The sequence below is a fragment of the Aptenodytes forsteri genome, unplaced genomic scaffold (genome assembly GCF_000699145.1).
Source record: "Aptenodytes forsteri isolate BGI_AS27 unplaced genomic scaffold, ASM69914v1 Scaffold15, whole genome shotgun sequence".
Lineage (NCBI taxonomy): Eukaryota > Metazoa > Chordata > Aves > Sphenisciformes > Spheniscidae > Aptenodytes > Aptenodytes forsteri.
This window is the reverse complement of record NW_008795129.1, coordinates 21791006-21816260: the sequence shown is the minus strand read 5'-3', so window position 1 is coordinate 21816260 and position 25255 is coordinate 21791006.

The window sequence follows — 25255 nt, the reverse complement described above, 5'->3', positions numbered from 1 at the left end:
GCTCTGACACCTAAAAAGGGAAGGATATTTACCCTTCACCAGCTCACACCACGGTTTTAAGACGTGTCACTTTACTGACTATAGAAAAAGGCTTGCTCATTAGGAAGGGCTTCCCTTGGCAGTGAACAAGAAGGATGAATATTTTTTTTCTATTTTTGCTAAAACTCCCAAGTACATATTTTAAATAGCACATACCCAAAATGTTGGTGGAATAAACTCTGAATCTGGATTTGTCAAATTTCACATAGGCGCATTTACCAAATTCACTTTGGTGAATTTACATATCCAAAGTCTGGACCCTCAAAAGCCAAGTAAGATTTTCAGTTGTCTAATTTTTCTAGGTATTTGGTTTCTGTCAGTGAAGTTTTCAAAGCACCTACATCCCTGCTTCTGCACAGAAACTGAGCCTTAACATCATTGAGAAGGCTGGTACCTATCTCAGCCTTAAGCCATATTGGGCTTTATAGGATTCCCTGCCTGTCAGTCCCAGGCAGATTTGCTCAAAACTTATCCATTTTTACAGAAGAAAAAATGCTTCCTTTCATGTGCAATCAGATATAAAAATAGGCCAGTTGAAAGCAGTTGAAAGTCACACTGTCCTTTCAGGTGAAAACGCTGGCAGTTTCCTCAGGAATGTAATGACTCAAGTCCCTAAATAAGACAAAACCAAAAAAAATAATAACAATAACAAACCCAGGACACCTAAATTCCAAAGCAGTGCTTCAAAACTTGTATTTAAGTCATTGCTCATTGACCACTGATTAAAGTACTTACCTGTAATGTAAAACCCCAGGACTATTTTTTTCCTTTGGTTGAGGTGACTCAACCCTTACCTCCCACAGATGTGCTCTAACCCTAACCGCTAAAACGTATGGTTTTCTGAAGTGGGGAGTTTCTCATGTTAAAGGTATTTCACTTTGCATGGAACAACTAAATAGTCCTTGGGCTATTTGAAAATTATGCTTTAGCCTGTGTTTAAGGATATTAATCTTCCTCAGAGGGAGGCTGGCTGTCCCATACAGCATAGGCTAGCAGGTAGGTTGCAGGTGTTGCCAACAGAGGAAGGTGCTTTTCTATTTCTTGACCAAGTATTTGAGCCACAAGCCCCATATTGGGCTTTTTAATCAGTTGAATAAGAAAGACTGCTTGGAGAAAAGTTGGGAGTGAGTGAGCTGCCCCAGCCAGCTTGTGTGAAGAAGAGACTTTGTTCTGGCTTCAGCCAGCTGCAGGGGAACTGACCCCAGCCCTCTTGCTGTATGATGCTGCTCTCCAGCCCGCAGTCCCAATGTCTGGGTGGTTCCTACAAACTGCCTGGATCATTTTGCCTCTTTGGTTTTAGTGGCCACCAGCAGTGTCTCATTCCCATTGCAACCCATGCCCTGATCCTACCTCGTTGTGTGCTCTCTCTGTCAGTACTCTGGCCATCTCTGATAGCATCCTGGCATGAAAGCATCCCACAGTTGCACATCCCAGGCAACTGTTGACCCAGGTCTCATCTGTACTTGTGTGATAACAGTATTTACTTGTTTGTGGGAGAGTCTGTGACACGTTATAGGCCCCTTAGTTATCCTTTGGAAGCTACATATTCTCTGTGGGCTGCTAGCTGAAAAGCCATGCCTGTGTGGCAATGCAAATGATGACCTCTTCTTTTTGGAAAGAAAGTTGCCATGACTGCCAAACAAAGTGCGGTGTTTGCATGTATTGGGCACAGTCTGAACACATCTAACTAACTAGTCACCTTACAGTACAAGATTGGTAGATGTCTTAGTTTCTGAACATGAAACGGATTGAAGGATATAGACATGCTCTGTTTGCTCTGTTCAGGCCTTAGGACATGTTCAGGAGCAGAGCACTGAACACCAGGCAAAATCAATTGCCTCAGACCCCAGTGGTGCCAATATGGATTACATGTCTCTCTCTCTTTTTTTTTTCCTGGATGATTCTTGAACTAATGATGAACATGATTCACGACTAATGCCTCCCAAGTTTACTTTCAAGCTCTTTAGTCAAATGTTGATTCTGCTGTCATGCCTGACTTTGGCTGTGATTTCAAGTGAATGCCATGGTAATGTTAAAGGTTGACATAAAAATTAGATATTAGAATGAGGAGCTTGAGTCTTCCCAAGAACATTTGTGCTATGCCCACCAACCTGTCTGATAATACTTGTCAAAGACTTTGACCAGCTCAGCTCTTTGATTTCCTATTTTCCTCAAGGCTGTTAAACCATCCTTGTTCTTAATACACTTTTTTCATAAAGCGCTGTGGGAACCCTACAATATCACTGCCCTGGGCAGGTCTGCTAACAGCAGAGCTAATCTAAAGGTTCTCTTTTTAACATGACTTTTCTGGCCCAAGCTCATACATACAGTTGCCCACACTTCTGCTAATCTAAACAGATGCTTTGCAAATATCTTTGAGAGGAAGGTCAGTTCTGTATTTCAAAAGTTCACAAGTCAAGCTGCATTGAAAGGCCTCTTTAACCTCAACCTTAAGCATCCTCAGCATATCATTGGGAAGATTAGCAAAGCCTTTAGCACCCCACTGGATTTCCTTATGTATGGAAAGGCCTGGCAGATCAAAGGAAACATTACTTCAAACAGCTTGTGACTTATCTTGTGCTTACCCTAGCACCACAGATCTCTCAATCATCATATTTTCTTCCAGTTGAAATTGCTTTTAAGGACAACAGTTTATCCTCCAAGATCCTTGTTTTGACCTTTCTGACTTCCCCAATATTCCTTACTAAATTGTGTAATTAAAAGAAGTGACAAACCAAATACTTGGTAAATAAAATATGTTCAAAATAAGAAAATAGTTCCAAGTCATCGTTACTACTTGGTTCTGCTAATGAAATGACTAAGAATATGAGTAGAGTCATGTTTATTATTTATAGATTTGTCTTGTACTTGGCAGAAACTCTTCACAAACACTGAGGTCAATGATATTTGACCTTCTTTGGCATTTTCCAACTAGGATGTGAATGACTAAACAGGGCTAAAAGGTTAGTCCCTGTTCTGCAGTTGCATCCATATGTGAGTGTGTATGGACCTTTACACCCACACAGAGACCTAGAGACATCAGCTAAGTGTTTTCCAGCTGCAAGGCCCACCCACATGGATTGATTGCAAGCATAGGTGCCTGATTCATGAGCATGCTTTTTATAAAACCATATTATTCATCAGCTTAGGGTATTAATCACTTTATTCTCTGTTTAAATTTCCTTCAGGGGCTTGTTATTTAATCTGTAGGTGTGTTTTAGCATGTTTTAATATGAAATTCACTTTAATTTAATCAGCCCTAAAATATTTTCAGGTTTATTACTTATACTTAAAGCTGAATTAAGAAATATATGCAATAACCAAGGAACGTGTTTTTGTAAATAAGATATTTGACCTTTACCTTTTTCAACATTACAGTGCTGGCAACTCCTGCCTAAAGGAATCATCTAAAGAATTAAAAATCAGGTGCATAATTGTTACTTCAACATATCTATTTCAGTTGAGCGTCAGTTGCCATTTCCATTGTAAGTCCCATTTTCACGGCTATATGATTTGATGTTTTCAATTATATGGGGCTACAACTTTATTTAGTACTCTTAACAAATAAGCATGGCAAAAAGCAATTCAAAGTTAAACCACTATGTAGTCAGGGCTGGTTCAAAAAGTGTCATTTAACGATAAAAGGATAAGATTTGCATTCTAAGGTTTTCATACAGATGGTGAAAGGGAACATGATAAAATTATGTTTTAGATCGGTTCAGTTTGAATTTAATGACAGTGACATTTTAACAACATTTTAAACTAAGTATTTTGTTACTTCAGTTCTATTTCTTTTTAAATTAACTTTCAAACACTGCACCATTCCAACAGCTGGAATATGTATCATCTACCAGATAGCATCAATCTCTCAACCTTAGACAGACGGGGTATGTAAAAAGTCTAATACTAATTAGCTGCAATTAAAATCAGTATCAGACAAAGAAAACATACAGTTTTTATACAGTGGTCCAGAAACATTTGAGTCAGAACCAGAGATATTTTTAAAAAATGTGAACGATATACTCCCAAATTCTGTCTCATTTAACCCAGTGATAGCTGTCTTCTAACCCTGACTTTGACAGAGAAATGTACCCTTCATACTCTGCTGTCATGTAATGTTAAATTTGTCAAAACTCTAATGACATACAAAAGTCTAGAAAGAAAGTCATTAAACCTTATTGTTTTCAAGAAGATAAATTCCAGCTACTAGAGTCTATTGGTCTAAGAGGATTTGTGCATAATAAGGGAAAAATTAGTTGCCATATGAGCATTTTATGTATTTGTCACTGTTGCTCTCAGAGGCACAAATCAGAATTCAAGTTGACATACCCGTGAGGTCGGTGCATATAAAAGCAGATGAGGTGATTATGAGACCATCTGAAAGTAGAACCTCTTATTTTTCTGCATATGCTAACAGGGAATGCCACACCATGTATCAGTCCTGCTGCTTGCTCTCACAGCAGCACGTCCTGCATTTGGGACAGGATTCATAATGCAAGAGCCCCGGGCGACCAGTGGGAGAGCTTAGAAATGTCTTCTGTACACAAACATATATATATGTATAATGTGAAGCAATATTTATTCTCTCACTTTACATGTGTATTGGTAATAGGAAGGCAAAGACAAACTGCAGAATTGATCCTGTTTTGATGATTAAAGGGACATGTACTTGTCACAGCTAGGCCAGAGGGTCAGAGAATCACACCATCACTGGTCTAGATCACTGGTCTGAAAGTTGAGAAGCAAGTGTAAAGTCATAAATCAAAAGATGCTATACAGAAGTAACTAAAAGGCAAACTAGCTAGGAACAAAGGAGTGAATATTGGAGTGAAATGTAACATCTCTGAGCTGATGCCAGCCTTCTCCCTCAAACTTTCTCTCCAAAACACAAAAACCTCTTCTCTTCATGTCGTTTGGCAGGAATGACCCTTTCCTCTTCTCCACGTCTCAGCAATGGGTCTGTCACCAGTTGTCGGTGCGTGCAACAGAGCCAGTCTCATACAGGCTAGGATAAGGATTAGCTTTGTGAAGGTGCTTATATCTCTGCTAGCTTAAATGAGAAGAGAATTGGGCTCCCATGATCTGATGGGACCACTTGATGTCACTACCTAATGTGTGGATATTTTCAGCCTGCGTGAGACACTTTTCAGGAAAAGTTGCCCACAAAAGAGGTAAAGATGCTCCTAAAATGCGACCAACCGATTCAGTGTTTCTTATAAAAATATTGTGGAAAAGACTAGGAATCTTTAAGGGGTGTCTCTGCTCCCCTCTGAAGGAGACACCACTGTTCATCATCAAGTAAACCAAGAGGGGCTGAGTGCAACAACAGTCCGGAATTTTCTGTCTTATTTTACTGCTGAGGAATTCCTTCACATTGTTTCCATGCGGACTTTTAAAATGGGATGATGGTCTTTTGCTGGCTGCTTGTACTCTAGCACTGGGGAGGGAAGAAGTCCTTTCACTCCATGCACTGACCTGGGAGTCAGGGCATGCAGGGTGCCGTTATCAGTTTTGTCACAGACTCCTGACTGCTTGGATGAGTTATTTAGGCTCTCTGTGCATCCTTTATTCCACATGATAAAAGGGCAGGCATAATATTTATCTACATGACTATTTATTATTAATTGTGACGTGCCAGAAAGTGTACCAGGCACCTTACAGTACTAGGGGAGATCTGCGTGCTCAGCTGGGCATGCCAAGCTGTGCTGTGCTGTGTTGTCCCCGTGGGACACTGGCTGGATGCCACGACTGTGATAACTCACATCTCAGAGCGAGGAGGAGGGATGTTCTGGGCAGAGGTACCTCGATGTGCCACGCTTTGGCAATTCACTTAATGCTTTCAGATATTGTTATGAATCAACAGGGAAGTTGAGAGATTGCTATACACTGCCTTTGGGACAGGGTATCAGCCCCGAGGACCAGGAAGTGCAGGATGTAGCACAGACCCACCTTCATCTGTGCTGAAGGCTACATGATGTGCTTGACCTTCTAGTACTATGGCACCCTAATTTCTGATCTTCCCACACCAGTGCGTCAGACATGGTGTTTGTGCCACTGATTAATCTGACCTACTAGTTTGCAAAACCACTCACAAGAAAAAAAAGGATCACCAAATTGAATCTTAATGTCCCCTGAGAAGATCTGCAGAGGTGATTTCGTTCAACATAAATCGCTTTTCCCAACGAGCACTTCCTGAGGGTGAACCCTATTTTAATAATTTAGTAAAAAAAAATAAGGAAGGGAAAGAAAAATAGATATCTTTTCTCTTTATATCCAAGACTTAAAAAATACATAGTCAAAACCCAGGTAAACTTTGTAAGATAAGGTTAATAAGTATATGACATATTTATGAAAAATCAATAGCATTGGATTGAACATAGCTTTACCAAAAGGATGCTGCCAGGGTTTGATTTTTTTCCCTCCATTTCCCTCCCTCTTGGCTCAATTCACAAGTGCTGCTTTTTTTTTTTCCCCTGAGGGTGCACTCACAAGTGTCTGGGCATGGCAGATGATAGCTGATCCCAGCCAAATGTAACATCATTGGCATCTAAGGCCAAGGTCTTCCTAATCGTAATCCCAAGTTTTTCACCTCTTCACCTGGTGTATATTTGTGGTCTGCCGGCATCACTTTGGCTGCAGATAAGAGACTCTGGGGTGGAAAACTAGACCAATTTTGTGTCTTGGTGCTTTCACTTGAAACCAGTACACATCCCTTTTCAGGTAGGATCTTAATGGTCCGGGATCTCTGCATATTGTGGCAGGTTTTCTGCCTGGGGTGGAAGCAGAGGTGATTAGAATCCCTTTACTCAACTTTATTTGGTGCTGAGCCCCTCTCCTAAGGTTTGACTTAGCAGCCCGGGCTTCTCTCGGCCACAGGCGAGAGGCAGAGCACCTTGCATATGTGCGGTGCTAATACAGGATCCCTTCTGCATGCAAGTCTGTCTGTCTGCAATAGCTGTCCTGGGGGAGGTGATGAGACTTCCAGCAGCATTGCTCACTGCCATCATGCTTTCCTACAAAGGGGAACCACAAACTCAGGTTGGCTGCTCCCCCCTTCCCTGCTGATGCCTTCATTCACCTTGCTGTTGCAAAGAGAAACCCGCTGGGAGCGGCAGACACTCTGCTGTGCTGATATATTTGGGGTGGAGGGGGACATTTCTGTCCCAGAAGGCTCCATTAGATTGCTGCTTCCAAGGCTAATCCTACACAGGCACTGGGACTTTCTCCAAAACGTGTGGTGCGGAGCAGGGAAGGAGACGTACGATGCTGGCACAGAGCTGATGAACTTTTTTCTGCAGTGGAGGGAAAAGAGCTGTGTGGTGGGTTCCAATCATATATCATTAGCATTCATAAACTCATTTCCTGCCAGGAACAGCCACTCAGCACTGAAAAATCATAATTTCACAGTAGATTGCCACGCAAGTTGAAATAAATCCCTGAGGCAGTGCACCACACACTCTGTCCTGAAGCACGGCATGCAACCCCCAGGAAGCCTGCTAAAGGATATACTGAACATTCTGTCTTAAATGGTCTTTTTTATATACATAAATGCTTTTTTTAGTATGTGTGTATATATATGTAAATGTGTGTATATGAGAAGTAGATAAGTACTCTGGGAAATATAATTCCCTACGAATGATAGCTATTATTAAAAAGAAATATGAGACTTCATTCCACTGCTGTACCATCTGTGTTAAAAAGCAGCTTTAAGGATCAAGCATCACTAAAAAAACTGGTAGTGTATTTTTCTTATCTCTGCTGCCTCCCAACAGAAAATTAGTAAAGGTTCCCTGATACTGAGCAATCGAACGTGTTTACCAAAAGCGACCATCAGCTACACACAATACTGCTTTTGATTCTATAAAAAGATGATCTAAATGTCTTCCTTATCATTTACTGTACACCTTTCCCATGCACTTATTTTTTATAATAAGTATTTTAAAATACCTAGCATGGTCTTGCCACTGTATTTTTAACAGTATTTTGAGCAGATAAGCTATTTCCTTACTGACCTCTATATATTGCTGAGTCAGGTCTTTGCACTCAATTACAGCGAACAGAGTAACAATCCCTCCTAGTACTAAGCATTTGGCTCTTTAAAAATAATGATGAAGGCTTGAAATTTTTAGGTTTCCACTTTTCATTTTTCTGTCAGATTCAGAAAACAAGAAGTAATTTTCCCAAATAAATCTTTTCTACAAGGTTTCTTTGCTCAGAGAGCTTTGTAAACACAGGCTGTACAGAGAAGCAACACTATAGGGCTGAGTTTGGTTAAGACATCAAAACCCACAATAAAATTAAATAATTAACTGGGAAGATGGATGCATTTCAGAAGATGTAAGAGCCAGGAATGCCTTCTGCCTGCACTGAAACTGGTAACACAACAAGTTATTGCTTATTGCAGCCGTGCAGAGAACCAAATAGAAGAAAATACTCTCACAAAATAATCTGGTATTAGAAGGACTAGATTCTGATTGTTATTAATGGATCTGGGACCAGCCTCTTCTAAACCAGCATTAAATCACACGTTCAGAGTCAAAGGCCTTTCACTTAGGCAGCTCTTTAGCTGGTATGATTTGTTTCAACTCTATAGATTGTTCACATATTTAAATTGAGTTATAACACTGCAGAGTTGATCTCACCAAACTTGGTGTGTCCTAATTCACCTTTGTGGTGAATGTCTACTTTAAATTTTAGCAATAGCACATATTTGAACATAACTGTGTCTGAAAGCCAAGGTCGAATATGAAACTTATTTTTTATCATTCTGGTAATAACAGCTATGAACCGTTCAATGTATGCTACTTTTTGTCAAAGACATGGTGATTTATTTTTTTTAACTTCTTTTAAATAGACCTGTTTTTTGCTTGTACAAGGTGCCTTTTTCAATCTACTTCTCCATGATGCAATTCATTAAAATTAAGGGGCAAATGTGGATGCTTGTTTCTTTGACTACACAACCTGTAACCACAACGCAGATAGATTACCAATGTGAAAACAGAGGTGTGAGTTTGCGCTGTAAAAGCGGCAGGTGCATTGCATGACTACAAAGGGAAACTGCTCTGTTTGGGAAGTCTGCCATAAATACAACGGCCTAAGCAGTAAGGGTTACAATGAGCTCATATTTATTTTAATATTGTTTGCTTCTCTGCTCAAACAACTCCCTGAATTATTTTGACCTCAAGCGTTCATTCCAAAAAGGTGCTTATCTGTAAACACCACCTGCGTGGAAGAGCACATCATGAGCCACCGCTGCCACTGTATTGCTTTCTTATCATTCATAATGTGAAAATTTGATTGCCCATACAGCCAGCCTGCGGGCTGCCAGGCCCTGCAGATGGCAGACACATGTGTGCACAACATTTACATCTTATAGTTCTGACAAGAACAGTCAATAAAATGAAGGCTCTTCCACCTCTGTCATTATCTTGGTCTAAATTGTCTCCTTTGAGTAGTTGTTTTATCTCTATCCCTGTAATTTCCAGATGATACTGTTTTTAAATATTTGTACTTAGTTTTGGCATTGGTAAGCAGTTGGCCCACCCATTGGATTTTCCTGAAGCCAACATTTTCTTGGTGTTTTCTAGTGGTTTAATTCATTAACTTCCCTGCCTAGTGAAGGATTAACTTTCATCTTGTCTTATCTGTTATTGTGTTTGTGGTGAAAGTGACTTCTCCAATGTAATTCCTTATTAGCTGGGTTTGTGTGGGTAGATGGTCAAGTCAGAGGTTAAAATCAGCTCTCGTCCTCATGCCTGTGGCGCCCTAGGGGAATGCAGTCACCTCACCCTTGTCAAGGCATTTGCACAGAGACAGTGATGTGCACCTCTGAAGGTGGCGATATGACTGATCACAGTGAGAGCTGGACCAAACCTGCATTTCATACCATGCAACTGTGTCTGCTTCAGTTTAGGTATCACTATGCATTGTTTCTAGAGTGAGGGTTTCCACTGGTTTATTGTCTGAACATTCAAGCATCTCCAATGACTTGTCTGAGGATATTTAGAACTGGTAAGGACATAACTGGATTACCACAAAAACAGCTTTTTCCATTGTCCTAGTTCTGAATAGGCAAATGGTTGAACCTCTTCAGGGACCGATGAAGGAAAGATATGAAACTCTTCAGACAGCAAAATATGCAAAGCTCAGCCCTGTTTTCATTTAAGCAGACTAACTCACTGAAATATTTTCTATCTCTTTTGACTCTTGAAAAACAGTTCCAATAAAATTGCAACTTTGGACATTAAAAATAAAAGCTTTGCCTATTTACTTATTTGTTCAAGTACCCATTCATGTATGATCTATCAAATATACAAGAGCGGTCTTTATATCTCTTTCTGTACAGAGGAGTCATACCAGTCATGTAGACTTGAATTGATGGCAGTTTCCACAGGTTTTGTTACATAAAAACACAAAGACAGTGATCACACCGAAGGTCTGACTGCCTCAGTCCACTCTCTCTGACAGCATCCATAGGCAAAAAGCAAGAACAGAACAAGCACAGATGATTTCCCCACTCAAGCTCTCCCAGCTTCTGACCACTCTTAGCTTCAGATGTGGTTTCCATGATTTAATAACCCTCAGTGGATTTCTATTCCATGAACTTGTCCAATTTCCTTTTAAACCAGTGTAAACCTTTAGCATCTACAATACCATCATTCATGATTTTATAGACCTTGTCATTACCCTTGTCGGCTGCCTCTTTTCTGGAAGAGTCCGAGCTGATTTGATGGTTTCCCATGTGGGAGCAGAGAATGAGTGCCACTTTGTCATTGTTCAGATCGTTTCCAGTTGCATAAAGAAGAAATGTCACAGGTGACAGAATAGTAGATCATCTAGTAATTTTCCCATGTGAATTATTCTATGCTGGGAGATGGGAGATGTATGATTATCTTACATGGGTATGATCAACTCATAAAAATCCTGAAGCAACTTTCTACCAAGTTTTCTAGCTCCTTCATGATATAATGACTAGACTATGGGTATTGGACTTTAAATTGCCACTCATGAATGTCTCAGCCATCAGAGGAGTGGTACATTTTGGTAAGTACAGTGTTTATAGTATTGAGAAAACTATAAATAAATTCTGGAAAATTATTTTTTACAGTGCAAGTGTTTTAAGGGCTTTCTGGTTATTGGACCCAATAGAGGGGTCATTCTCAGAGAATAATACCTACTTTTTACTATAGTTCTGATGAGAGATTGTAAGGAGTACTACTAACATAACTGCATTCAGGAACAAATGGATTAAACAAAGTATGAGTTGCCAGAGCAGATAATGGTTCTGTCCCCTTGACTACATGCCATTCCATAGACATATGGGGAATCTAATTACCCAAGTGCTCTTTTACACTTCACATGACCATTATTTATACACCTAAATGATATTTCAATCCGAGGACTTTGAATATCATAATTATACCCCCAGGTTTAAAGCTGGGCTGAAAGTTTATTTTAACTGCTAGCACTACAGTAGCTAAAAAAATGCCTGTCCTTAGAGCAGTGTGTAGTGTCTTACATATTTGCTATAAAACTTGCTATTGTGTTCCTTCTCCTTTGAAAAGAATAAAAACAATTTTAAATTAGCACAAGGCTATGAAGAAACCAAAGGCTGTAAAACTGGTGGCACCACGAATAATAGCTCCCATCAATATGTTCTCTTAGAAGTGAATCTACAGAAACTGATGCAGACAGTTATGGTTTGGCCTATCTTCTGGCCTAGCCAGCCATAAACCACATCTTCTTTGGAAACAATGTAGATGCACTAATATAAACCCAGGGAAATGTGATGGCTCTAATGTGGCTACCCAGGTTTTGGTCTAAAGCAGCCTTATGTCTAGTCAGGTTCGTCTCAGGGTGGAGCAAACATGATTGTCTGCACTTGTTGTTTAGACATGCCTACATGTTTTCAAAAGATCGCAAAGTAAAGGGTATGACTGGGTCAGAACCAGCACTCTAGTTCTTTGTATCCACCAGCCTTTAGGGTAACTAAAATCAAATTAGCATTTTGTGATCAGGTCCATTTACACTAAAAAATGTAGAAAATGGCTAAGTTGAGGTACCTGACCATGGTTGATTCTTTTACTCTTAGTCCATTTCTTTTTTGCTATCTGCAAGCGACATTTTTGTTTAAAAAATAAACACAATAAAGAAAATAAAGTCAGGAGGAAGGAAATGTGTGTATCGGTGTCAAGAGCTTTGCATTGCCATAGTAAGTGCAACGCGATAGTTCTAGCAGCCACTAGAATGGCATCACATTTGCAGCTGAGAGTATGATCACTCATTTTTATGGGAGAAAACCAGGAGCTTTTCCCTATGTTAAGTTCTCATTTTCTTAATCTCATTCACTGGCTGGTACCAGACTTCACAAATTGGACGTTTTTCTTTTCAAGCCATGCATGGATGTACATTCTGATTCTACCATTAAACTTAATGGAAAAAAATTTGACCCAACCATGTCAGCACATTTTTATGAGTAAAACCCCAGAGTCTCTTATTCAAGCTCTTGGTAGCTTAGCTTATGAGTTTATATGCAGCTTTGGTAAGGGCTTTTAAATAAGTGAATGTATTTTAAAATAGTATTTGTCAGAATTCTATATTATTACATTTTCCCAATTCTGTTGATTTTTATGTAATCTTCTCATTTCCTCCCTCTGGCCTGTAAAAATGATCCTCACTGCTACGCTCCTCATACAGCAAAAACTGGCCAGCTTTAGTTCAAATAAGCTATTTGACTGACTCTATCCTGAGAGTGTCTACATGCCAAAAATCTACTTGATAATTATTTGTGTTTCCTAAATCTTCTTTCCCTCATTTTTTCCACTCCATTGAAACCCCTTCTTGACCTAGATATGTGCCCTAATTTAACACAGTTTCCTGTAGTTGCCCTCGACCTTGTATACATTTTCTTTTCTTCTGTATAACTTGTAGACAGTCTATACACAGCACGCTAAGGAGGATCCTTATGGCTTGCCTTTCTACAAAATAAACACAAATTACAACACAAGCCCCTAATTAAATCCCACAGCATAAAAATGCCCTCAGCCCTTATCTGGAATGCTTTGCCTTGTGCTTTTCTGAGGGGCAGGTAAAGGCTAAAGCTTAAGGAAGCAGAGCACATCAATGGTTAACACCATCTCTCTGACACGTAAATGCAGACCAACATCACTGAAATGCTTTTGGGCTTTGAGTAGTGTTCCCACATGTATATCTCCCTAAAAAAAAAAACCAAACACAAATGGAGTAAGCCCTCTGAGAATTTGCAGGTAACAAATACACAGAGTTGTTAAATTTACTCGAGCGCTAAGAACCCTCATTCAGTTTTCCTGCTTCTCCCAGCATGAGCAATAACAGCCATGGGTCAAACCCTTGTAAATATTATGCACACAGAGTAAAATCAGAGTGGGTACAGCTTCTTTTCTACTGAAAAAAACTCTAAAATACAGTTCTCTGATCCTTTAGGATCCTTTGTTGGAGAATTCAAATGGAGGTCTCCATCCCCTAGGAAATAGTTGCCCATCATATTGCCCTAAATCTATTGAATAGATTGAACCCATGAAGCTAGGTTGCTGCAATTAATTTAATAAACTTAAATGAACTTGCATATGTTATACATTATTAATAATATTTTTAAATAAATGTGCATTTTCAGGTTAAAATGAAAAATCTGCAGATTTTTTAAGTCCATTTTTTCAAAGTTACTTTTTTCCCAAAGTTTAGCCCCAAAAGTTACAAATTCTTTGGGTGATAAATTTCTTTATTCAAATATATTTATTTATTTTAGTAAAGAATTTTAGTTTCATTGCATTTTTCTGGTTTTTATATTTCAAAACACAAAATCTTTACCGAAGCAGTTCCCAAAAATAGTAGCGAGTTAGTTAAATAACAAAACTCCTCTAAGCATGTTAAAACATCAAGATTAATTTTTAAAATAATTGGCTTTTTTCTGCAGCTCTGTTTATTACATTTATTACTGTAAATTACATTTATTGTATCTTCATATATTTCCAGTTCCCTTATTTAGTTGAACACTTTCATTCTGTTTCCTTTCCAGGAGCAGATATCTACAGTCCCCAGAGGGCATGTGGGCCCCATAAGTAATAAGTACTCACTGTGTAAGTCCTTAGGTCACTACGGCCCCTGCCCCAAGGTGCTCAAAGTGAATAATAGTGCAATATTAAACAGTGGCACTCCAGTGCGCTGTATTTGTGTGCTTCACATGAACCTAAATGAGTGACCCCATGGACTTAGATGACTCCCATTAGCTGAGGGACATCTTTCAAGGAGCAGATGACTCCCTGTTCATTGAACAGTAGTTTGGCAGCTCACCTATGGACAATGTCTTCAGCTCTTCAGTTAACTTCCATCTGGGTCCCTGGAGAACACAACTTTATTCACACAGCTATAAGACTCTGACTTACAATCTGCTCCTGCAAGATAACCTCTTCTTAATTGGGTGTGTTGTGGGCTTTTCTTTGGCCGATGACTCTAGTTATCACTTTGCAGCCTGCCTGAAAAAGGGCCTAGAACCTCTTAATGAACACTTTGTCTAGGCTTCCTGTCTCCTCTGTCACTGAATGACTAATTACTAATTTCCAGCTATGAATAATTTACATTACATCCTACTTCTTAACCCCAAGGGTATTTCCTTGAATTTATGTGCTTTAGATTTCTGGAGACATCTTCATGCTCCTGCGAAGGCTTCACCGAACACCTGTCTGAAATAAACAGCAATTTTCCAAACAACTATTTTTAAACATTTGACATCAGTCATAGAAATTAAGAAATTTATCTCTGAGTGCTCTGCAAAATCTAATGTGTCAGATTTTTCTTTTGTCTTTCAAAACTTCTGGTTTTCCAAAGAGCTAAGTAGCTGCACTTCCCCACACGCTAGTTCTTCACTAATCCTCTAGTCTTCCCCCGAAATCTCTCTGCAGAGCCTGGATTATGATTATTGCAATAGATGTTCTGGCTGCTACCAGCCGACCTGGTTATTTCATTACGCTTTTTATCACAATCATTTCTAGTGATCTGGGCTGACTATGAACGCCCAAGGGGATGTTTTTCCAAACATGTAATTATTCTCAGTTTTCCACTTCAATTGCCAGGACTAAACCCCTGGCCGGTCTCTTGATTAGTTAGAATTAGAGCCTGTGGCTCCGTGCTGTTGATCTCTCTTGCCTGCCTGACCTAAATTCCATTGTACACCTGCCATTATGCATTTGCTTAAATCTGGAACAAATACTGGTACTTGATGTACTGCCAGTCTCAGTTTTTAATTTGGGGAGCTGACTGGGTAAGGTAATTTGTCTCTGCATCAACTTGTGGACCTGCCACTGAACCACCGTGCACGTGCTTCTGAGTCAACAAAGCTCACCGGGATGGAGGGCACGTCAGAGGGCGCAGCCTTTGCCCAGCACCACTCACTCCTCACATGTGCAACAGCACACGACTGCTTCAAATACGGCTGCTTGTGATGCTGCTCCTGTTTTCAGCTGGCACTCCATACGCAGGAAAGTCTGAACGCATAAAATGAGCACAACACTCAGAGAGAAGTTGTGGATTAAAAAAAATACCATGGAACAAATACCTTCTGTAGAAGTCATACTTAAAAGAGACCAGTGTAGTTCAAAGCAAAAAGAAGTTTCTTGGAGAAATATGCTCACTGATTCTAAATAGCTGTGCTTAGTTAGAAGGGATTTGTAGCCTCATTATATTTTTTTTTAATTACATGATATAATCAATGTTTTGCTCTTACAAATAATAACATAAACATTACCCAGCCAAAGCCTTGGAACAAACTGTGCCTCAGAGGCAGGAGGCAGCTAAGGTACTTTCAACAGCTGGTGACAGCTCTGTGGCTATGAAGTAGGGAGCTGCAGTTCTTGCCACTTTCAGGTGAAGCTGTAGAATATTTTTTTTTACTTCTGTAACTCAAACTGATATATCCTTAGAGCAGTTGGTCAGAAATCTGACATACCCAGAAATTAGTGAACACTAGAACATTTTGGTCCAAAGAACTTGGATGGAGTCATAACTGGAGTTCAACTGGAAAAGTCCACCATATACACCAGTCCTATCCAGCACAGCATTTGACACTGCTGTCCTCTAAAATAGGATCTTTTGGGATGTTCTTGCAGCAGGGCAAAGCTCTACTCTTCATTTTCACAAGACAACAACAGGGCCAAAATGATGGGCCAGTTGCCAAAGTGTAAGTAATTCTGGACACCTGGAGGTCCATGCAACAGGTGGAGCAACCTATTCTTGGAATTAGGCACCTAAATTCTGCCAAAATCCCATTTGGGTGTCTAAATCCTTGAGTGGATCTGACCAAGGTGACATGATGATCTAAGATGTCTAGAATTTAAAGACTTCCTCTATTCTTGGAATACCTAAAAAAATCAGATTCTCCTTTTCTGATAAGAAAAATATTATCTCCAATATGAGATTTTATTTTAATAAAATCTACTGAAATGTACAAACGAGTAGTTTAATTAAAATCAGGACAATGGGAAGACTTTCCATGTAGTCAGAAATATTCATGGCTCAAACTGAATGAAACACATATTAATTAATCACTGCAACATATAAGTTCAAATAACGGTGCAACCAGAAATAAAACTATTGACAGAAAAAATTGAGAAAATTATTAGGACAGATAGTAAAATGAATTCTTTGTGTCAATGTGCCATCAGTAGTTTTTCAGGTGACTATAAATCTAAAATGCTTCCTTGTGTTCCAAGAATGTGGAATTATACAGAAAAGAACATCTCAATATTGTAGGTAGCACTGGGGACTGGAATTAAATCTTCAGTGTCTCCATTTGAAATGGTCATTGTCAAAAATAAAGAGACAAGGAAATAAATACTTTTCAATTGTTTGCTATTTGGGCAGAGGCACTTTGTCTTTCTACATGTGTGTGCAGTGCAAAGCTCATTTTGGGTGTGACTGTCCTTTTAAAGGTACGATTAATAATAATATAAATAAATTGTTGGCTAAGTTCTTAAGCAATTCTGCCCTAAATTCTAGTTTTGGTCTCTTTACACTTCAAAGGCAATACATTGATAAGCCATTTTAAACGGTCTCCTCATTTCGCTTATTTCATCTGACCTGTTAGCATGTGAAGTATTAGAAGTGTCTGGGTCCCATCTCCACTGTGCTCAGTGTAGGATTGCCATAAAGATGCAGTCATTGGGGTAACGCACATCTGCAGGAACAGAGGAGCTTCTGGGATTAAACTGAGATAGTTTAACGGTTGAAATTATCAAACCGGGATGACGATTCCCCCATTGTTAGATTATTCTTGTAAATAAGATGGGTTCAAGTCCTTTGACTATTATTTTGGTACTCAATCATTAGATTATTGGATCAGTACTTTCTTCTTTTGGATCTGTTCTACTTTCTATAAATAATTACTTATGCAACAAAATCTGGGTCCCTCACCCTCATGACCTAGCCAGGAGTGGTATTGGTTAGTCTGGCCTCTTTTACTACTAGCAAAATCTCCACCCTGAACTGAACACTTTTTCCTCAGCAAAGGTTTTCAAAAACTTATTTTTCATTCCCAAAATTTTGATTTAAACCTAGGAATGAGATAATTTCAAACCAGCTTTGAAATCCAGAAATAATCATCAGCTAAATTACTATAACATTTATAAACTGCACCTATGGCACAAAGAGTCTAGACTGGATACAACATCTGGCCCATTTATTTGGTTAATTCTAGTCTAATTTAAATAATAACAGTTCTTCCATTTGAGACTATATTTCCCAGAGCAACATTCCTGATGATGGTTGTTAGAAGAGATTGGCAACGCGAAGTGTCCCTATTCCCACAGCTCATGAGCGCAGCAGGACTAGTGAGCAGCATCATGTCTTATGAGCAAAGCTCTAGCACAAGCTGTTTTTTAGACCTTTACAATTAGTCATGAAGTACTTACGGCAAAATATACATGAGATGAATGCATATGTTAGGGTTTTCAAAGGAGGTGAAGGGGTTAGAGATAGCTCACAGGAAGCTGGTGCCTACGGCCCTGTAGTTTCCCTTGAAAATCCCAGCAAAACATGTTTCTGCTAACTCTCTAAGAAAGAGGAGTAGGGCCTCCACATTGCTGGTGTCTTTCCAGTCAAGTACCCAACTCCTCTGGGGCCTTTTAGCATTGCAGCCTTGGAGACAACTAAAAAAAACAAAACTGAATCCATGCCAAGTGGAAAACAGGACAAACAGCCTTCCAAGAGCACAGAAAACAAAGATGAGACAGGAAAAAATAAACGAGGAGAATGATAGTCCTATTTCATTCTGAAGTGGGGCTTACATAAAATAAATGGTGATGAGATTGCTTTCCAAGTGGAACATGAGAGAGAGAGAGATTGCAAAAGAAAGAGATTTATACATTAAATATCTGGAGTTAGCACTTTCAGTTATGCTGGAAACTCCGAAGTTTCCAAGGCATTTTGCAGTAGACTGTACAAATGCCTAAGAAAGAGTAAAGGTGTCTTGGATCAGGCAGCACCCAATATGTTTATGCAGCCTTGATGGGAAGGGAGGTGTTTATTCAAGCTGCTAGCCAAAATTATATGTGCTAGAAGCTGTTAAGGAAGGGAAAGAATTTATTATTTGTAACAGTGCAATGTTATATGTATAAAAAACCCACCTAAGAAAAATGGATTATAAGAAATTTCAAGCTGGGCTTTCACAAACTGGAGAAGAAAAACAGGGCGGGGGTAGGAAAATACTTAGCAGTGGACTTTTACTTCACAGAAACTCAACAGTGATTCAGTGTGACCCGGCAATCAGGCACTACAGTGAGGTGTGCTCCCATGGAGGCTACACTGCAGTCTCACCCTCCCTCTTTTTCTAGCACTACAGGTACCTCTGTCCTTGCACGCCTGTGGTCATGCTGTGCAACAAGGATCAGAGAGTGAACCTAGCTAAACTCCAAATATTTTTTCTTCTGGATTAGATTTCACCCAGGTGAATTCCCTGAATCAATGGACAGCAAGTTTGTAGGTATTTTGGAAAATAATATCTATATATTCCTCTCAGAATGCGGCATCTCATCGTTAACTCCAAAAAGTATATTACTGAAAACTCCATGATCTTGTGTGTTTGAAAAGTTGCAGAGTAATACTGCTAGATTCTGCAGTGACTCAGTGACATTTTCTAGCCAGAGCCTACTCACTCTAAACATTGGAGCTGTATCTCCTTGCTAGACTGAGTTGCATTTCACCATTGAAGTGTAACTCGTGTAAGGGGCTCATATAATCTGCCTCAAGGAATTATTACTGTACTTAAAGCAAATTGTTTTGCAGGCACTGGGGGTTCAGTTTTATAATAAATCTAGAGTTTCTTTGTCTTGCTTTATTTTGTTTCAATGCATAACATCCACTCACTGGCTTTTCTTCCCCAGATATTTGAATACTTAATATTTTCAAAGCAGGAGGTTTTGTTTGCTTAAGTATAAATATACTTGTATAAATTCGCATACCTCAAAACACACACAGAGAAAGACAGGAAGATGAGAGAGAGAGAGATGGAGCAGAGAGAAAATGAGGGGAGGCGACTAAAGGAGAAAAAAACAGAAAACACAAGGTTTCCCTGGTTAAGTCACTGCTGCTCTTTGACTCGCATTTGTGATGTTTTCAAGGGAGCTTGTGATCATGGTTCTCGAATAGTTGGGAAGATCCAACTATCTAGCAGATGATTTTGTGGACATCATGGTCGAGTCCCACACAGCATGCCTCCCTCTGTCTCCTTTCCTGGCCACAGCCGGTGGCAAGCATAAAGGTAGGGTCTTGCAGAGCATAGGGCGGCTGAGTCTGGGGGTTTTTTTACAGTAAATAAGTGTGGAAATTCCCTTGGATATTGTTTCAACATAAAGGAAAAATCAAGTTTTTAACAAGAGTATTTCTGTCACTTACTTGTCAAGCCAAACAAGGAAGGGGGGGATACTTTTCTGTTGCCCTTTTTCTAGAAATTATCTCACAGGGTGGTCCTAAACTGTTTGCCCAAATCCCAGGGACTGGATCCTTACCAGCCCCATCCAGCCCCATGGGAAAGTCACAGCCATGCAGGCAAAAGAGTTTTGGTTGATCTTACATTGATGGAGGCTATGGGTACCATAAGAAACCAAATGGCTATTCAGCAGATATCAGCAATGTGAAGAAGAAAGGATTTTGATGCAGGCTGTGTTTACATGTTTAGCTGCAGTGTGAGGAATATGTTGCTCCACACAGCAGTTTGCACTTTATCACATGGAAGCGGAATTCTTTGGGTTTTTTTCTTAGGCAAACAAAATTTTGCTGTACTATTCTTAAGACGGCAGTTCCTCCCACTGGAAAAGCCCAGACACCCTAGCTTTAAGTCTTGTGATCTAACCACTTGACTTCCCTGCTCAAGCAATTTATTTGTTTGATATTGTAACTCAGTAAAAACAGAAATTACAATAAAATCTTCAAAACATTTAATAGAGTGGATTCTGAAGTTTCATAGATGGAGATCTTGGGAGCCGTTTACCCTGTAGCTTCATTGAAGTACTTTGCATCTGAACAAATTTAAAAACAAATCTATGAAAGGATTTTGTTTTCCGTGATTTAAGCAGAGTTTTAAGGAACACTTAGCACCTATTAGCTTTGGGCTTTGTGTAAATGTATCAGCTGTTGCCAATATTGTTTAATCTGTATCTGTATTACCTTGTATTTACCATCTGTTCCTTGAATGGAACCTCTGTAATAGATTATGTTTAACATTAAATTAATGAAGAAAAATGGACCTGTAATTATGCTTTCTAGTAAACTGTTGTTTCAGCTCTATCTTTAGTGTCATTTACAGCAGGTGGGAAATGGCAAGGGATTTTGTGATGGTGCCTCAGCAGCCAAAGTGGGTCATGGTTAGGCCCTCTGGAAGGTCATTTTCCGAACCAGTCAGTATTATCTAGTGCACTGCTGGGTAAGCTGGTCCTATTTCCAATGCAACGAAAATTCAGTAGAATAGGGCACATTGAATTCCTGAATGATGCCATATAAATAATGAATTGCTAATAGTTCAGTTAAATAGGATACACTTACAATGAACACATCTGTAAATTTGGAGGATTCTACTTGATAAATTCAAAGTTATACATGAGTGAGGTTAAACCTGTTCACAGCCCAGTGAATATACAGAAACTGAGTCTCTGTTCATCAGGCTAGATCAGATGACAGAAACTGAGTCTCTGTTTTTCAGGCTAGACCAGATGGTGAGCCGAGACTGGTTTCACTTGTGTCTGACTCTACTATGCTGTTAAAAACACCTTAAAAAGGCGCTCAACCCTATTCACTTGGTAGATAGCAGTATCAGGGAAAACAGGAGGTCACATTATAACTGGAACCGAATGTCACAAACCAGGATGCTCTGTCTGTGGTCCACCATAGTACGCTCTTGTACTTTCATCTTCCTGAACACTTGCAGACTCCAGCACTCTCTCTCCCATTTCTCCGGCACACACTTGCAGTCATACTCCTTTGCAATTATCCTCCTCTGTTCAGTATCCTTTCCTTAGAGATCTCACCCCGATGTTGTAGGACTTCAGGACTGGGGGGAGGAAAAAAAAATTAATAACCAAAGCCAAGATGCCACTATTACACCAAAGAACCTTCTCCCATATTTCTACCTATTGGGATATCCTGTTTAACAGCTCTAGTTAAGCCCTTCAGAGACACCCGCTGTGGGAGGGCTCCACGGCCAATTGCATTCTACTTACATCAACATAAGGGATATATAGGTATAACAAAACAGTAGCACAGTCAAGTTCCTTCTACTCAAAGCCAAGATGCCACTATTACACCAAAGAACCTTCTCCCATATTTCTACCTATTGGGATATCCTGTTTAACAGCTCTAGTTAAGCCCTTCAGAGACACCCGCTGTGGGAGGGCTCCACGGCCAATTGCATTCTACTTACATCAACATAAGGGATATATAGGTATAACAAAACAGTAGCACAGTCAAGTTCCTTCTACTCAAATTCCTCTTTTCTCTTTGTGGCTGTGCCCTTCCAGGATCCTTTTTCTTCATCACCTTTCCAGTGTACAGTACCCTTCCATTTTACCACCTAAGAGTGTTTTTTTTAAAAAAAACATTAAAAGATAGCCACCCCCTTTTTTCACAAATAATTTCTAGTTTCCTTTGTCAGCTGAACACCTTTAATTAGCAGGTCAGTGTGGAATAAAATGGAACAGAAATCCCTGTTACACTGTCATAATGACATAGGTCCTAAATACAGCACTAGGCCATTGATTAAGAACAACCATTTTTCTAGACTGAATAAAAATGTTGCTACTTCTGCCACAAATCCGGACTGAATTCAGTCTCTGAAACCTGGAAAAAGGGTTTCTTTAAGCTCTGCTTTCTGGCTGATATTATTTCCAGGAGTTAACGAGGCCCATCCACACTGTGCAGTTGAGAAGTGTGCAGCGGGTCCTAAGGTAATGCTCACATGAGACATGGAGCCTTAGACACCAGATGAAAGGAGCTATCTGACTAGTGTCAGGTCAGGTATCTGTGAACTAAAGTCTCTGGCTCTGGGTTGTTAAATTATATCTCTGTGTGGAGGGATACCTGACGCGATACAAAGCTAGAGCAGGACTCTCCTGAAGTATGCCTGTTTGCTCACAAATCAGGATTTATAATTGCTAGAACCTCCTTCATTAAGCCTTGGATGATCATCAGTCATGCTGATGGATGATTCCATTACACACAAGCATAATGCTGGAAAAGCTGAATTAACTGTTATTTCATAAAAAAGGAATCCTGTTTCAGAAAATTAAACTGGGTTGAATGTCATGGATCTTAATGGGCTTCCAAAGTTTTAATATGCTACATTCTAGTTGGTATGGCATATGTTATAACTTATAAGGATTAGCTCATCTAATTTCTGTCCAAAATCTTCATTTAAAAAAGGATTTGGGGAGAACATTCACATCCATAGTCAAAGTTGAACTTCTTTACAAAACTCTGCAGTGTCTGCCTGTGAAAAAGGATCCAGATCCCTTCCATACCACTGTATGACACATAGATGAGCTGGGAGACTTGGGAAAAACTTTCTTGTCACATGAATATCCCATGCACTGCTATGAAATGCTGTGTTTGTATCATCATATTCAAGAATGAATAGAGCAATCACTAGGAACGCCCTTTCCAGGCTTTTTTCTAAATGTTTAGGAAAGCTTCTGTTAGTTTTACACTGTAAGACCTCACTGGAATATAAAAATACTGAACTGCCATGAGAATATGTCAAAATAACTAATAAATCAGCTATTTACTTTTGAGACAACATAGCATATTGCAGCTGGGAAGGACAAAACTATATTAGTAAGTTCGTATTTCCAAGTGATGTTTTTATTAAGATTTTTCAATTTTAGTTATCTTCAGAAGATTTTAGCAAAGAAAATGCTGAGAACATGAATAGTCGCTGTATCATCTGATAACCCAACCCATTTGTATCACATGAGACACCCCAAAACTCAGGAACCCTGAAGCTGTGGCCCCTTCCAAAGAATTCCAGCTTAGCGGTACAGTCCCAAGTGCACATACATGACAGTCCTTTGAAGACTAGCATGTCACATTGAGAAGGAAAAGCCTGGTTCATACATTGTTTTGAAATGTCTTCCGTGCCTCATAGAGAACACACAAACAAAAAGAAAGTAAAAATATACAAATGAATCTTCCAAGAAAATGTTGCAACGAAAGAAAATGACAAAGAATTTCCTTTGTTTGGAATAGTAAATACAAAGAAAATCTCTACAAACAAACTTATTTCAGTAATGATATGAGTTAAGTTCACAATGTAGGTCATGAGATCCTGAACCATTACTTCCATTTCGAGAGGAATTACTGGAAGAAATTCCTCATAACTTTGGTGAAGTCTGTTGTATTTGACAGTATGGCAAGGTCTCCAGCTGACTACAGGATTAACACACACCACCGCTGTATCTGTTTATTGTACTTTCTTCAGGAGAAAACAAGCTCAATATAGAAAGCTGTAACTCTTCACAGATAAAGATGAAGTCTCTGATATTTTAGATATTGGTCATGCAACATGGAGACTGCCATCTTCAGGTCACTAGTTAAACTATAACACAAGAACATCAGCTGGATCTGATGGCCGTTGTGAAATCAACTGAGGGTCATCGCTCCGTTTCTAACGTGTCCAGCAGCCTGCCTCAGCAGGACGTTCAGCACACAGCTGAACAGCACACAAGTCCATCTGGAAGCTTGCTTTGTGCCCATGGTATTTTTTCCTATGCTTCAATATCCTCTAGTTCACTGATTTAATCTTGGTACTTTTTCCAAGAGTACATGATTATTAAACACTGTACTCTTGAATTTGTCCTAGCAGGATCTAGCAAAAAGCTAGAGTTTTCTATCAACCTTTTATCTGTGACAAGTAGAGTTGATACCTATATGAATGATGTATGTGAAAAGGAGCTCCTATAAGATGCCAGCCACTGCCGCAGTGCCAGCACTGACGCTGTAGGCTGCATGCTGTGTGAATGCAGCACATCTATTAAAACGCGGAGGAGATTTTTCCCCTGAAATACCTGCAGAGAAAGAATGTCTTCACTTTTATCTTGTATTTATTGGTTTAGCTGAAAAATGCGAAGAAGACATTAAAAACCTTAATTTAACAAAAAGGACACAAGCAGTGTCTTTCAGTGCCTTCTGTGTAAACCTCTGGACATTTTCTGTATGAAGGTGCCTGAATAATTATTTGTTTTCTTCACATATTTAATTGAAAGTGCTTTGCTTTTTCCAGCCATTTCTTCAAGTCACATAGCTGTGACTACACTAATGTCCTATTTCTTCTGTATAGCTGGTGTTTCACTACAACACTCTGAAACAGTAGACTGTAAATCCAGGGAGTACACAGCAAATGTCAAAAGAGGGGATTAAACTGTTAAAAGTGCACATAACTGCTTCCTTTCTCTTTCTTGCTCTCTCTTTTTTTTTTTTTTAAAGTCAACTAGAGAAGATCCAAAAAGTGGCCAGAGCCAGCAAAAAAACCCCAGCACTATTAAAGGGAACATGCAAAGGGCCCTTTAAACATGGAGCTTTTTAAATGTTCATATTTTATTATATAAAATGAAATGTTTGAGTGTTTTCTTTCTTGCCTGTTTGGTTTTGTGTTTTTTTTTTTTTTTTTTTTTTTTTTTTAAAATCACAGTTGTCATTTTGTTTT